The 14,621-nt window shown below is 41.6% G+C and overlaps 1 protein-coding gene across 3 annotated transcripts in view; it reads left to right on the forward strand.

Annotated features, from left to right (window-relative positions):
• Positions 1-466: 466 nt before the first annotated feature.
• The window catches only part of ZDHHC3 (zinc finger DHHC-type palmitoyltransferase 3), a 47,869-nt gene continuing 33,714 nt past the window's right edge, over positions 467-14,621 (forward strand). The window contains exons 1-2 of one of the 3 annotated variants that reach the window (XM_050938078.1): positions 467-757; positions 9,698-9,807. The gene's annotated coding sequence lies outside the window, so the exon portion shown is untranslated. The remainder of the gene's footprint in view (positions 758-9,697; positions 9,808-14,621) is intronic. The other 2 variants (XM_050938077.1, XM_050938079.1) reach the window with 2 other exon arrangements.

A 14,621-nucleotide genomic window follows, 5' to 3' on the forward strand; every position in this document is an offset into this window, starting at 1 on the left:
TTTTCCAGAACCACTGAAAGGCCTAAATCAGGGATCAGAGCCCCATTATGATCGGCACCAAAGAAACGCCATACGCCCTCTCCAAACATCTTGCAGTTTAAATAAACAAAACAGAAGAAGGTGGAAGAGATTGTAACATATAAGCAGAACAATCCAGGTATTGGGTGGGAAATGTCAGGTTACATATATACCATAAATGTAATGTGTGCACATATAGACGCGTATGCATCCTGCACCAGTAAGCTCAGTGGCGGCAACAGCAGCAAGCCCTGTGTGTGTAGTGTGGATACAGCAGGTGCTTAGCGAGTGAACAGAAACAGTTGTACGCAGCCGATGCATTGCAGTTCATCGCGTGCCCGGGCTTCCCTCAACAGGGGTACCGTAGTACGTGCTTCGCTCAGTCAGTGTGGGAGGGACCAGGTCCGGAGGAGGAGATGACGCTATGTCGAGGAAGAGAAGGGAGAGGGCGTGACACTTCTCCGCGCTGCTCACTTCCTGGTCTCTCCCTCTCCCAGTAGGAATAGGGGGCAGCACGGGTAGCCACTGACGCCTCCTGCCGCAGTAGCAGCCCCGGGGCGTCGCGCGCTTGGCGTCCCTGGCTCGCGAGGCGAATGGAACGTTGCGTTGGGCGACGGAACGTTGACCCGGGTGGCTGCGAGGTTCTGCGCTCGCTGAGCGGGGGTGGCGGCGGCGGCAGCGGGCGGGCTGGACTAGCAGCAGCTGCGGGAACCGGCGGCGGCGGCGGCTCTTTATGCGGGTAGGTTGAGCCCCGCGGCTCGCGGTGGGTAGCGGGGCAGCTGGCGGACCTGCAGCGGCCGCACACACCTAGCCAGGGGCCGGCAGCAGCCGCACTCCCCTCTGCAGGGAGATGCGGGCGGGCGACAGGCGGGTCAGGAAACTCGAGGTGGAGCTTGGTATTGTCTCGTGCAAGGGTGAGCAGTGTGTTCCTGCAAGGTGAAGCCGGTGTCCCCAAGGGCAGGTGCGGCTCGCGCCGTGCAACGCCTGAGCTCCAGTGGGATCCCTGTCCGCTTGGCTTGGGAGATGTAGCTGGAAGGGGGTGGGGTTGAAGAAGTGAGCCAATGCACGGGCTGTTGGGGGGAGAGAAATCTTGGGGAGCATGTGGCTAATGAAAATGCAAAACAAACAAACAAGGTGTCCCCCCCCCCAAGTGCTCCATAACCATCGAGGGCTTGTCTACATCAGAAAGTTGCAGCGCTGGTGAGGGAGTTACAGCGCTGCAACTTTGAAGGTGTACACATCTGCAGGGCACCACCAGCGCTGCAACTCCCTGTTTGCAGCGCTGGCCGTACTCCCGTTTTGTCTCGGGTGTAGAGGATCCAGCGCTGGTAATCCAATGTAGACACTTACCAGCGCTTTTCTTGACCTCCGTGGAAGGAGGAAGCCTCTGGTAATCAAGCTGGTCTCCTTTCCCGGTTTGCTCTCTCGTTCCCGGAGCCCAGAGCAAGCAGATCTCCTTCCCTGCGGTTTGCTGGGTGGCTCCGGGAACGAGAGAGCAAACCGCGGCGAAGCGGGTCTCCTTTCCCGGTTTGCTCTCTCGTTCCCGGAGCCCCGAGCAAGCAGGTCTCCTTCCCTGCGGTTTGCTGGGTGGCTCCGGGAACGAGAGAGCAAACCGCGGCGAAGCGGGTCTCCTTTCCCGGTTTGCTCTCTCGTTCCCGGAGCCCAGAGCAAGCAGATCTCCTTCCCTGCGGTTTGCTGGGTGGCTCCGGGAACGAGAGAGCAAACCGCGGCGAAGCGGGTCTCCTTTCCCGGTTTGCTCTCTCGTTCCCGGAGCCCAGAGCAAGCAGGTCTCCTTCCCTGCGGTTTGCTGGGTGGCTCCGGGAACGAGAGAGCAAACCGCGGCGAAGCGGGTCTCCTTTCCCGGTTTGCTCTCGCGTTCCCGGAACCCCCCTTGAAGCCGCCCAACAGCGCTGCAGTGTGGCCACATCTAACACCACTTGCAGCGCTGGTTGCTGTAAGTGTGGCCACTCTGCAGCGCTGGCCCTATACAGCTGTACTAATACAGCTGTAACAACCAGCGCTGCAAAACTTTAGATGTAGACATGGCCCGAGAGTCCCTTTCCAACTGTAATGATAGTCTTTTTGGCGTATGTTCAGAGCATATAAAGAACTCCTCCAGGCAGCCAGGAGCCCATTTCCACACTCTTTGGGGTCCTCAAACGTCTACTGAAGTCCTTGGAAATGTGCGGAAGTTGGGGTGTGTTCAGACAGCACAGGATCAGGCCCCAGCATATCATTTACTAGAGCTGTTTCTGCCAAGGGAACATACATCAGGCATTTGGGTTCTGCACCAGTCAAATATTTTCACATTGGCACCGTTTAAAAGGTAAATCCCATGCAGCAGCCTTGGAAGATGTGTCTTTTTAAATAGACTTTTAACTATTTTTTTAAAAGTTTATTTTACTACATTTAGGCCTTCAGCATCCCAGCACTGTTTGTATTACTGAACAATGCTGTTCACAACAATATATAAACACATCCTTTAATGAGGTGCCATGGGATTTAAATTCTGCAGCCTCCACAGTTGGACAGTGTCCTGGCAACCTAGGATTGAATTAAAATAAAGAAGTTTGAGTGCTGGTGAGATCTTTAACAAGTATTTGAACAGTTAAACATGTGCACTCATCTGAAAAGCATTTTGTACATCATCTGATGCTTAATTGGAGCTTATAACAGCATATTACTGTATAAAAGCTATGATTTCCAGTTTTATGTATAAGCTGTTCTAAAACTGTGATGCTATAAGACAATGGCTCTCAACCTTTTCAGACTACTGTACCCCTTTTAGGGTGACCAGATGTCCCGATTTTATAGGGACCGTCCCAATTTTTGGATTGTTTTCTTATATAGGCTCCTATTACCCTCCACCCCCGTCCCGATTTTTCACATTTGTTGTCTGGTCACCCTAACTCCTTTCAGGAATCTGATTTGTCTTGCATACCCCAAGTTTCACCTCACTTAAAAACTACTTGCTTACAAAATCAGACATAAAAATACAGAAGTGTCATAGCAGGCTATTGCTGAAAAATTGCTTACTTTCTCATGTTTACAATATAATCATAAAATACATCAATTGGAATATAAATATTGTACTTACATTTCAGTGAAACATATATAGAGTAGTATAAACAAGCCATTGCATGAAATTTTAGTTTCTACTCACTTCACCAATGCTTTTTATGTAGCCTGTTGTAAAACTAGGTAAATATTTAGGTGAGTTGATGTACCCTTTGGAAGACCTCTGCATACCCCTAGGAATATATGTACCCCTAGTTGAGAGCCACTGCTATAAGGGGTCTGATAAATTAAAAAGGATAACAGATTTTTTGAATTAATGAAAAGTAATTCCTATTGATTTATTTGTAATACTTTTAAATATTTCTAGTGCTCTTTCAACATTATTATAGAATAATTTTTCCATAAATATATAAATTCAGTATTGTTCACTAGAACTCTTCAGCGTTTGAGATAACCTAGGAATAGAAATCACAAATACTCATCTTTCACCTGCGATCACTTTGAATCTGTTCCCAGAGTGCAGATCAGAATTCTGTTAGATTTTTCTTGGCTCTCAGTCCAAATAAGGGCAAGTATCTTTTCAGACACACAAATGAGACTACTGTGCTGGACATTCAAGGTGATGAAGATGCAAATAAGCCAGGGAGAGAGAGGCTCTCACTCAAATTATGATGGCATATTGTTCTATTATGAGGGTACCATAGAAAGTGTGTTGATATTTTACAGCAAATGACTGCCGTCTATAACGGGTGGGCAAACTTTTTGGCCCGAGGGCCACATCAACTGTATGGAGGGCCGGGTAGGGAAGGCTGTGCTTCCCCAAACAGCCTGGCCCCCGCCCCCTGACTGCCCCCCTCAGAACCTCAAAGCCATCCAACCCCCCTTGCTCCTTGTCCCCTGACTGCCCTCTCCCAGGACCCCTGCCCCATATCCAGCCCCCCTATCCCCTGACTGCCCCGACCCCTATCCACACTCCCACCCCCTGACAGCAGCCCCAGGACTCTCACTACCTATCCAACTGCCCTCTGCTCCTTGTCCCCTGACCACCCTGTCCTGGGACCCTCTGCCCCAACTTCTCTCCGGGATCCCTCCCCCTTATCCAACCCCCCACCCCCGGCTCCCTGTCCAATGACTGCCCACCCAACCCCTATCCACACCCCCACCCATGACAGTCCCCCCAGGATTCCCACTCCCAACCCTCTCTGTTCCCCATTCCCTGACCGCGCCCCCCCAGAACCTCCGCCCCGTCCAACCACCCCCTTCTCCCTGACTGCACCCCAGCACCCCTGCTCCCTTACCAACCTTCCTTCCCCCTTACCAGCAGCAGGAGCTCACAGCCGTGACACTCGGCCAGAGCCTGCTACGCTCCCCACTCTGTCCAGTGGGAGCGGCAGACCAGAGTGCGGCCCGCGCAACAGCGAGGCTAACGGAGAGGAGAGGCAGCGAGGGAGGGGCCATGGACTAGGCTCCCCAGCTCGACCCCTAAGCTCCCGGCAGGACAGTCCCGCGGGCTTGATGTGGCCCACGGGCTGTAGTTTGCCCACTTCTGGTCTACAACAAAACAATAGGATCTTGAGGCAGTTTCAGTGAAATTTATGTTTTTCAGTGTTTAATGAAAGTAACAAAAAAGGCTTATTTAAAATAAGGTAATGACTGTCCATGTAGAAACTTTTATGTAAAAGTGAAGCTACATGTTTGTTTCTGTCATTGCCTTTAAAAGTGCATTAAAGAGCGAGTCATACAAACACTAGTACTGTTTGACTGTAGAATGTACTACCATGAGTAGTTCTTATTTCATCTTATTATGAGACTGATCATAATAAGAAGCATTGCTTTTGGACAAAACGTTCACAGAAATTTAGAGACAAGGACCCCAGAAGTTTGATGCAATTGCAGAGCTTTTTTGTCATAAAAGAAACTTGATTTTTCCAAATAAATCAAATGTTTTCAGCATATTAATTCTTGAAATATTTTGCATCATTTTTCATAATAAAGGTTCTGTTTCAATTTAGTTTTTATTTAAATGCTGCTGTTATAAATGAACTACACATACCTATTTAAAAACTTGTTCAATAAGGTAAGTCCCTCACAGAGAAGTTTTCATGACAATATTTGTTTTATTAATCCTTCTGTAGGAATAGGATTTAAGAGGGCAAATGCTTTTCACCAGGCATAATAGTGCAGTGAATACAGAATTATTATGCTGCTCTCTCTTGGGTAGGAAGTTGTCAGTTTCTGACTACAAATCTTAATAGGGTTCTGTACGAGACATGTGGGAACTTGTCTTGTGATGACATTTTTGTTCCCTTGTTTGCATTTTTAATGACTAGTTTTTCTTATCTTAGGGCAGGTCTTCACTTAAAACATTGGGTTGGTGTAGCTGTTCCGCTGTAGCGCTTAAGTGAAGACACTCTTGTGCTGATCAGCATAGTTAATCCACCTCTCCTAGAGGCAATAGCTATGTCGATGGGAGAAGCTCTCCCGTTGACGTAGCGCTGCCTTCACAGGAGGTTAAAATCGGTATAACTACATGCTCATTGGATTATACGACATAGTTATACCAACATAGGTTTGTAATGTACACTTGGCCTTAGCGTAACAGGAATCTTAGTATATAATATCTCTGAATGCTACTTTCCTGCCCTTAGTTGTGAAAGAAGTATAGTAATACTATATCACATCTTACATGAACATTTTTTCTCTACAAGCTGACCAGGTAAAGTAATCTAGATGTGACTAACAGGAGCTAGTGGATCCTCTTTGTTCTATACTCTAGATCAGACTAATCTCAAATTTAAGGTCATTTCAGAGATGATTAGAAAATGAAACTATCCTAATTGTAGTTGAATATACTCCAGGATGCATGAACTCAAGGAGCAGAAGGTTGCTTGCAGTCTCATTGATATTGCAGTTCAGTAAGTTTTATCAGCGACCTCTTATATATCATCCACTAGGTCTGTGGTTTTCAACTAGGGGGTACGCAGAGGTCTTCCAGTGGATACTCAACTCATCTAGATATTTGCCTAGTTTTACAACATGCTACATAAAAATCACTAGCAAAGTCAGTACAAACTAAAATTTCATACAATGACTTGTTTATACTGTTCATATACTATACACTGAAATTTAAGTAAAATATTTATATTCCAGTTGGTTTATTGTATATGGTAAAAATGAGAATAAGCAATTTTTCAGTACTAGTATGCTGTGTCACTTTTGTATTTGTCTGATTTTTGTAAGTAAGTAGTTTTTAAGTGAGGTGAAAGTTGGGGCTACACAAGACAAATCGGACTCCTAAAAGAGGTACAGTTGTCTGGAAAGGTTGAGAACCACTGCAGTAGATAACTAGTCAAAATACTTGCTACCACAGGCTTTGGGATAGCCGAAGTCTCTGGAAAATCCTTAGCGTATAGCTGTATCGAGGAGTACACTAGAGACACAAAATATTATGTTAATATTCCATTCAGATGAATGGAGGAGTGTTGAATGGTGTGCTGTGGGGCACTTGTCAGTATTTTAATCAGTGACTGGGATGATGATGATATGCAGAGTATGATAGTCTTGCAGATAGCGCTAAACTGAGGGGATGAGGTTTAAATGCAGTACAATCTTCAGAAATAAAACAAATGGGCTGAAATCAGTACACTGAGATTCTGTAAAAGTAAGATAAAGAACTGCACATAAAGAAGGGATATTCAAATGCACAAATACAGAATGAAGAAATATTGGGAAGGTAGTAGTAGAGTGCCAGAGAGAGGAAGATCAAGGTGTTATAATGGGTGATAAATCAAGAGAGCTAGCAATGTGACACTTTTGCAAAAAACCCCACCCCAGCTGTGATAGTCACGTTGCTAAAGCGCAATATAACATGCAGAGTAACTGCCCTCCTGTACTCCGTATTGGTTAAACCTCAGTTGGAGTACTGTGTTCACGTTTGGGCACTATAAAGGATGATGTTCAGAGGATAGCAACAAAAATTATTAAGCTATACAGATATGTAAAAGAACATTAAAATGATCACAGGGATTAATTATTCTTGGGAGTTAGTTTCAGCAAACAGAAATACTAGGTTTAAACTGCAGTAAAGAAATTCTAGGTTAGAGATGGTGTTTTAAAATTAAGTTGGGGGTTAATCTGTAGAATTTACCTTACAACTTCAAGGATAACAGATTTTTCTGTGCTTTCTAGTGGGAAAGTAGATTCTCACAGTCCAACTTGCAGTCCTGCTGCAAAATAATAATTGTCACAGCAGCTTCATTCTTTGAATATAAATGAAATACTGAAAGAGTATATCTAAAAGCTGTTTAGAGATTTATTTTTTTTAAATGTGCATGATGTGTCATGCTGTATCTATTTTAGGTACTTATATGGCTCCCATGACTTTAGTATATGAGTGTCTTTAATATATTTATCCTCACAACATCCCTGTGAGGTAATTTTTATTCCCATTTTAAAGATGGGGAAATTGAGACCTGGAGACACTAAGTGACTTTTCCAACATCACACAGGAAGTTTGTGGTAGACTAGGGAATTGAGCCCAGGTCTTCCAAGTCCCAGGTTAGAGCCCTAACTGCTGTATAATTTTCTCTCTGTTCCAGTCTTTTAACTCAGAGTGCCCTTTCTGCCTTAACACACCTTGTCTTGGACACTATTGGAAATTATAGTTGTAAATTCCAGCTTCTTATTTACGATCAACACTAAACATTTACTATTGTGGTTCTCCGGGAAACACGCTCTTTACAGCAATATGTTTCCCAAAATGGAGACTGAAAACCTTATTCATCACATAAGCAGGCTTTTTCATGATGACTGTACCTTTGGCGACTGTGGCGAAGTCGAGGGATATTGTGAATTACACTTGTGTGAGGTCTGGAATTTACTATTTTAAGTCCTGGGCTAGCATCAAAATAGCAAAGCTGGTCTAAAAGACCAGTAATATTTATCCTGTCCAACATCTTGTAAAGCTTTATAATTAATAGCAGAAAGCATGATGTCCCCATTCACTGTTTTGGTCATCAGCTCCTTTGTGTTTATATTTCCAGGATTTATACTTCTCTTTTTATGCAGCTTGAGTAGCTGACATTTCTTTAGCCCTTTCTGAGCGCACAGGATCTTAAGAAACAAGAAAACTTCTGCCCTCCTTGTTCTGGTGGCAGTTAAAATGTGGTGTGTATAGGATTCTGTTTTCTTAAATGCTACTGCATGTTCTGAAACTGCCATAGATCTGTTCAGGTGCTTAATCTAATGCCTATGGACATCAATGAGCTTTGGATCAGGCCCTTAGTCTTTTTTTATGTCCAGTCTCCTGCTACTAGACGTGGTTCACCCTGATCCAATGCATCCTTACATTAGACAGGTAGCCCAGCACTGACTTCATCTTTCTTTGTTAGCTTCTTCCTGAACAAAGCAAGATAGAAATGCCCTTAACAGATGGTGATGTGGATAGTGCTTTAAACAGTGCCAAATGCCATCCATTGATTGCTTCTGCAAAATAACTTCTAATGCAAGGTAAACTCATACAGAAATTATATAGATTTCAGACAAAAACTGTTACCATCTGCTCTGAGAAATAGTGTACCTCAAACAAAGCTCTTTGTTACTTAGGACAGAAAATATTAGTATCTGTTCATTTGAGAAACCATGGGCTTCATTCTCCTTTCACTTGTACTGATGTAACTCCATTGACCAGTGACTGCTTATTTACACTGTGTAAATGAGAGAATCGGGCTCTGTGTCTCTTAAACAGCCATATCTCCTCATTGCCTATTAGATACATGCCTGTCTGCTGCTGTCAGAACAGAGTCTCCAGACCTGATTTTCAGCCTCACGGATAAACCAGGCCTGCCTTTGAAGCTGGCTGATTTCTACCTCCCCCTACTCCTCAGGGAAAAGTTCTCTTTACATATTCATATCCTTGCTCAACTGCTTCCTTCAGAAATATTCAACTCCAATTAAACCTCCACCCAAAACCAGACGCTTCAAATCAAAGAAATAAAACTCTGGTCTCTGATGTATTGGCTAAGAAAAGTTGATTTTTCATAAAGCTGTGAGCTATAGCCCCATATAAAATACAAAAATAACCACATGAACACAGTTTTGTGAACCATGGGTATGACCCAATGATGTGATGTTGACTCCCAAGAGCTGTAGCTGTAAGAAGAATATCATGTGACTCATGATAAAGTCATGGGAGTTTGCAGCACGGTTGTTTGAACCTTGATAGGTACCTAAGCTGAATTAGTGTTCCTTAACATGGTTATAATGTTTTTCTGCCCAGAAAAACTGTTTTTATGCTAGACTTTTTAAGAGAACCTCAAACTGTTGTCCTACCACCGACCGGTGCAGCTCCGCTAGTGCTAGCAATGATGGGAATGCTAGTGTAGCCAGAACAACTTTTTCGTATGTGTCATCTGATCTTTCTTCCAGCAAGTTGAAATCAAAGTGTTAAAAATACCTATATCCAGTCTATACTACTGCTTCCATGGTAGCACTAGAGAAGCACCTAGGGGCTAGACCAAACGTGGCTGAACTGCTAAAAATTCTGAGAGTAAATAAACTAGGACAATGAGTTCCCCTCCTCTTGATCAACTAGAGCGCTTTAGTCTTAACAGAAGCAACTAGAAAACATTAAAATTTCTGTCTCTTTATAATTATCTCACAGATCCTTTGGTAGAATTGATCTGGGCAAATTGTGGCAGGCACATCTTAGATACGAAGAAGATTTATGTTGCATAAAACTGGTGCAGCAAGCTCACCCTTTCACAGTTACAGGTACACAAATAAACCTCCTTAGCAATTTCTGTCACGGTAGATACCCTTATTTGAAAAGATTCATTTAGTTTTAATAGGTATAATCACTGAAGCTTTCAGTTGAAATGGTAAATTCAGATTCCTAAATAGTTATTGTTTTCAGTATATTTAAACACATATATTTTTGCTCTTTTATGACATTTTTATTGAGACTAAGTTATTTAAAGCCGTATACTTCCTGTCTAGAACACTCTTCTTAGCTGCTGGGGATGTGAGATAAATTTAATCACTTTGGTTACTGAAAAAGTATTACTTCAGTACCACAGGTGCCAATTCTTTAAATAGTGTCAATGAGTTGGTATAGCTTCTATGAAACACGCACAACCACAGTGTCTCTTAAATATTTTTAATTAAAAAAAAACGAAGTGAAAGGAAATGATACAATTATACCTGAGATCATGTTTATATTTTTAAGTATAACCTAGATTTGCAAATCTTTCAAGAAGTCAGATTCTTTTTCTGTCTCTCTGTGTGTGAGATACTCTGGGTTATGTTATACATGAGGTCAGATTAGGTGACATAAATTCCAAGGCAAGATGGGAACATTAGGATTCTCTAATTTCAGAAAGTGTATATGTACTTCAGAAAGTTAAATGTTAGCAGATTTCAAATAGTGGCAGTGGTAATATTATCTAGCCGTTAAGGCCCTGACCTTGCAGAACGTAGTCACGTGCTTAATATTATTTCTGTGAGTAGTCCCACTGAAATCAATGGGTTTAATGCTTTGTAGTAAAGTTAAGCGTGGACGTATTTTGCAGAATCAGAGTCTAAGGGAGTTCACGGCTATTCATAGGATCATACTAAGTCAATGAGGTCCTTTTCGGTTAAAATGCACATCCTGTGTAATGCAGATTGATAGTGGGATCCAGCGTTGAGATTTCAGATCAGCAGATGGATTAATTTCTCAACTAGACAATAAATGAAGTTTCTCTGACAACATGATTTGTTAAGTCCTAAATATTTCTGTATTTCTGACTACTTTTTCTTTAACACCCATCTGCAGTATCTGAGATGCTGGACAGGTTTTAACAATTAAACTGAAAACTAGGCCCAGCATACATTCTGTCTCTAGAAACTCAGCAATTTGACTTTTGATGAACACACAGTCCCTCTCTCTTCTGTATCAGGATGGAAAAATGCACTTTTCCATTAATTTTTTTTTTTTGCAGTACCTTCCAGATAGACAAGTATTTAGAAGTAGATGCAGAAAGTTAACTACTTGTACAGGACTATTTAATGCAAGGTAGAAGGAGCTGTTAAAATCTCTTTGCTGAAAGGTGGATTTTTATATTGAAGGATGGCAATGGCTCTTTAGGAACACTTATGGTTTGTGTACATATGTATTTTGGCATAATGTAAAAATTTTTTGACTTGTCTCTGGATTTAAAAACACACCTGGCATGTTAGACTTTGAAAAGCAGCTACTGTACACATGCAATAACTTTTTGAAAATATTAAGTCATTAAAGCAAATTGATTGCTCCCTTGCCAAGATTTTCTTATCTCAATTTTTAGCTAATATTTTAAAAAAAAAAAAAACCTTGAGTCAATAAAGCTATTCTCTTATTTTTTTTAAACCACTGAGTTTAAAATCTTAAAATTAGGGCTGTCAAGCGATTAAAAAAATTAATCGCAATTAATCACACTGTTCACCAGTAATAGAATACCATTTATTTAAATATTTTTGGATGTTTTCTACATTTTCAAATATATTGATTTCAATTACAATACAGAATATAAAGTGTACAGTGCTCACTTTATTTTTGATTACAAGTATTTGCCCTGTAAAAAAAAAAGAAATATTTTTCAATTAACTTAATACAAGTACTGTAGTGCAGTCTCTTTATCATGAAAGTTGAACTTACAAATGTAGAATTATGTACAAAAAACTGCATTCAAAAATAAAACAGTGTAAAATTTTAGAGTCTGCAAGTGCACCCAGTCTTAATTCTTGTTCAGCCAATCGCTCAGACAAACAAGTTTGTTTACATATGCAGGAGATAAGGTTGCTTGCTTCTTGTTTACAATGTCATCTGAAAGTGAGAACAGGCATTCTCATGGCACTGTTATTGCCATCACAAGATGTTTAAGTGCCAGATGTGCTAAAGATTCATATATCCCTTTGTGCTTCAACCACCATTCCAGGGGATGTGTGTCGAGGCTGATGACTGGTTTTGCTCGATAACAGTCCACAACAATGCGGACCAGTACATGTTCATTTTCATTATCTGAGTCATATGCCACCAGCAGAAGGTTGATTTTCTTTTTTGGTGGTTCAGGTTCTGCAGTTTCCGCATCGGAGTGTTACTCTTTAAAGACTTTTGAAAGCATACTCCACACCTCATCCCTCTCAGATTTTGGAAGGCACTTCAGATTCTTAAGCCATGGGTCCAGTGCTGTGGCTGTCTTTAGAAATCTCTCATTGGTACCTTCTTTGCGTTTTGTGAAATCTGCTGTGTGTGTGCTCTTTATATGAACGTGTGCTGGATCATCATCCGAGACTGCTGTAACATGAAATATATGGCAGAATGTGGGTAAAACAGAGTAGGGGACATACAATTCTCCCGCAAGGAGTTCAGTCACAAATTTAATTAACGCATTATTTTTTTAATGAGCGTCATCAGCATGGAAGCATGTCTTCTGGAGTGGTGGCTGATCCTTCGCATATCTAGCACATAAATACCTTACAAATCCAGCTGCAAAAATGCCTGTTCTCACTTTCTGGTGACATTGTAAATAAGAAGAGGGCAGCATTATCTCCTATAAATGTAAACAAACTTGTTTGTCTTAGCGATTGGCCAAACAAGAAGTAGGACTGGGTGGGCTTGTAGGCTCTGAAATTTTACATTGTTTTGGTTTTGAGTACAGTTATGTAACAAAACAAAAAAAATCCACATTTGTAAATTGCACTTTCACGACAAAGAGATTGCACTACAGTACTTGTATGAAGTGGATTAAAAAATACTATTTCTATTGTTTATAATTTTACAGTGCAAATATTTATAATAAAAAATAATATACACTGATTTCAATTACAACACAGAATACAATGTATATGAAAATGTAGAAAAGCATCCGAAATATTTAATAAATTTCAATTTGTATTCTATTGTTTAACAGTGCAATTAAAACTGCGATTAATCATGATCCATTTTTTTGAGTTAACTGCAATTAATCGATAACCCTACTTAAATATATATTTCCAGACTAAGATATTGACTTCTGATGGGAAACAGATCCTTTTTAAAAGGGAGATAATATCCTAGAAATAGTGGTTTATAATGGAAGCCAGATAAACGTGCTATAGTTCAGAATCTACCAGATATCTTAGCAGTTGTTTTGATATTGTTTTATCTGCACTAGAATACATGTTCTTGATGGAAAAAAAGGAATCCATTCCATTGAGGAATTTATTCCTACTCAAGGGTTTGTTAGTGACAGTCATCCTCACCAGATGGTCCATGTTGTCAATATGCACCAAACATAGCAATCATGTATACAACGGACCTAACTAAATTTTGGCAAAAGTGATCCATTTCAACCAAGTGAGAAAAATCATTTTCTTCTGAATGTTAGAAATCTCCCAGTGTAGCTTTCTGTAGGAAGATTTTTCCAGTTTGATATTGAAGAAGAAGGTATAAATACAGAAAAGAAAAGATTAGGAAATTGCAGCCAATGATCTAGGGAAAAAATTGCCTACCACATAGGATGTATTTGTGTTGCTATGGCTGAATGTAGTTTGCTTGTTAATACCATGTGTTCAGTAACACATAATTTATAGGGCAACGTATATGATCATCAGCCTTTTGGATGAGATGTGAAACTGGGGAGCTAGGTAATTAAAAATCCCATGGCATTTTTATGCAAGTGTTGTTAAAGCTGTTAACATTGGAACATAGATTTCAGTTTGAGTGAGAAAGTTCTACAGAATTAAATTCACCTGCTGTTTCAGTTGGATATGATCCTCACTTCCTATTTTATTATTATTAATCATGTTCATTATGATAGTGCATAAAGACCAACTGCATTGGGCCCCATTGTGCTAGGTACTGTACAAACATGGAGTACTGTAGTAGACAGCGCCTGCCCTGAAGAGCTTACAATCTAAATAGACAAGACAGGCACCATGTGAAGGAAATGGGTGTTAACATGAAAGCAGAGTGAACAATGTGATGGTAGCTAACATCTTTGGGGAAACGTTTTGATTTTTTTTTGGTGGATTTAGTTAGGAGGGGATAACATAAATGGAGAGGAAAAAGGGGAGAGGGGACATCAAGGGGGTGAAGTGGATAAGAGGGGCAGGTGGTAGAGTAAAGCTTAAGGTGAAGAGACAGTGAAGGAGAGGGCTGGAGCTAACAGCCAATCAGCACAGGGCAGAGAAAATCCAGTCAGAACTATACAGAGTTCTCTAAATGCCCAAACATTTGGCTGCTGCTCCAGCTGGAGTCTCTGACTGCTTTTTCTCTGCAGGTTTTCCCCAAGACCAGATGTGGAAGGAAGGAACCACCTGGGCAGTAGTTTCCTCAGAGTGTGGCAGAATCTCACACTTGTGCATCTGAGGGGATGCCAGGGGGAGAAGCGACCCTGGCTGGGCCTATTTTACCCACTTCTCTCCCAGTGCTGCAGTCCCTGGTTTGGCTGCTTCCGCAGCTGCTTCTACCAGTTCCTACCTAACTGCTGTGTTGTGTGTTGTTAAATAGTTGAAGCGTTTCTCCCCAGCAGTGTATGCATTTCAGTGGTGGGTTAAGGGATTCCTATGTATAATTTATAAGTCTT

This window comes from Gopherus flavomarginatus, chromosome 2, assembly GCF_025201925.1.
Source record: "Gopherus flavomarginatus isolate rGopFla2 chromosome 2, rGopFla2.mat.asm, whole genome shotgun sequence".
In the NCBI taxonomy this organism is placed as follows: Eukaryota; Metazoa; Chordata; order Testudines; family Testudinidae; genus Gopherus; species Gopherus flavomarginatus.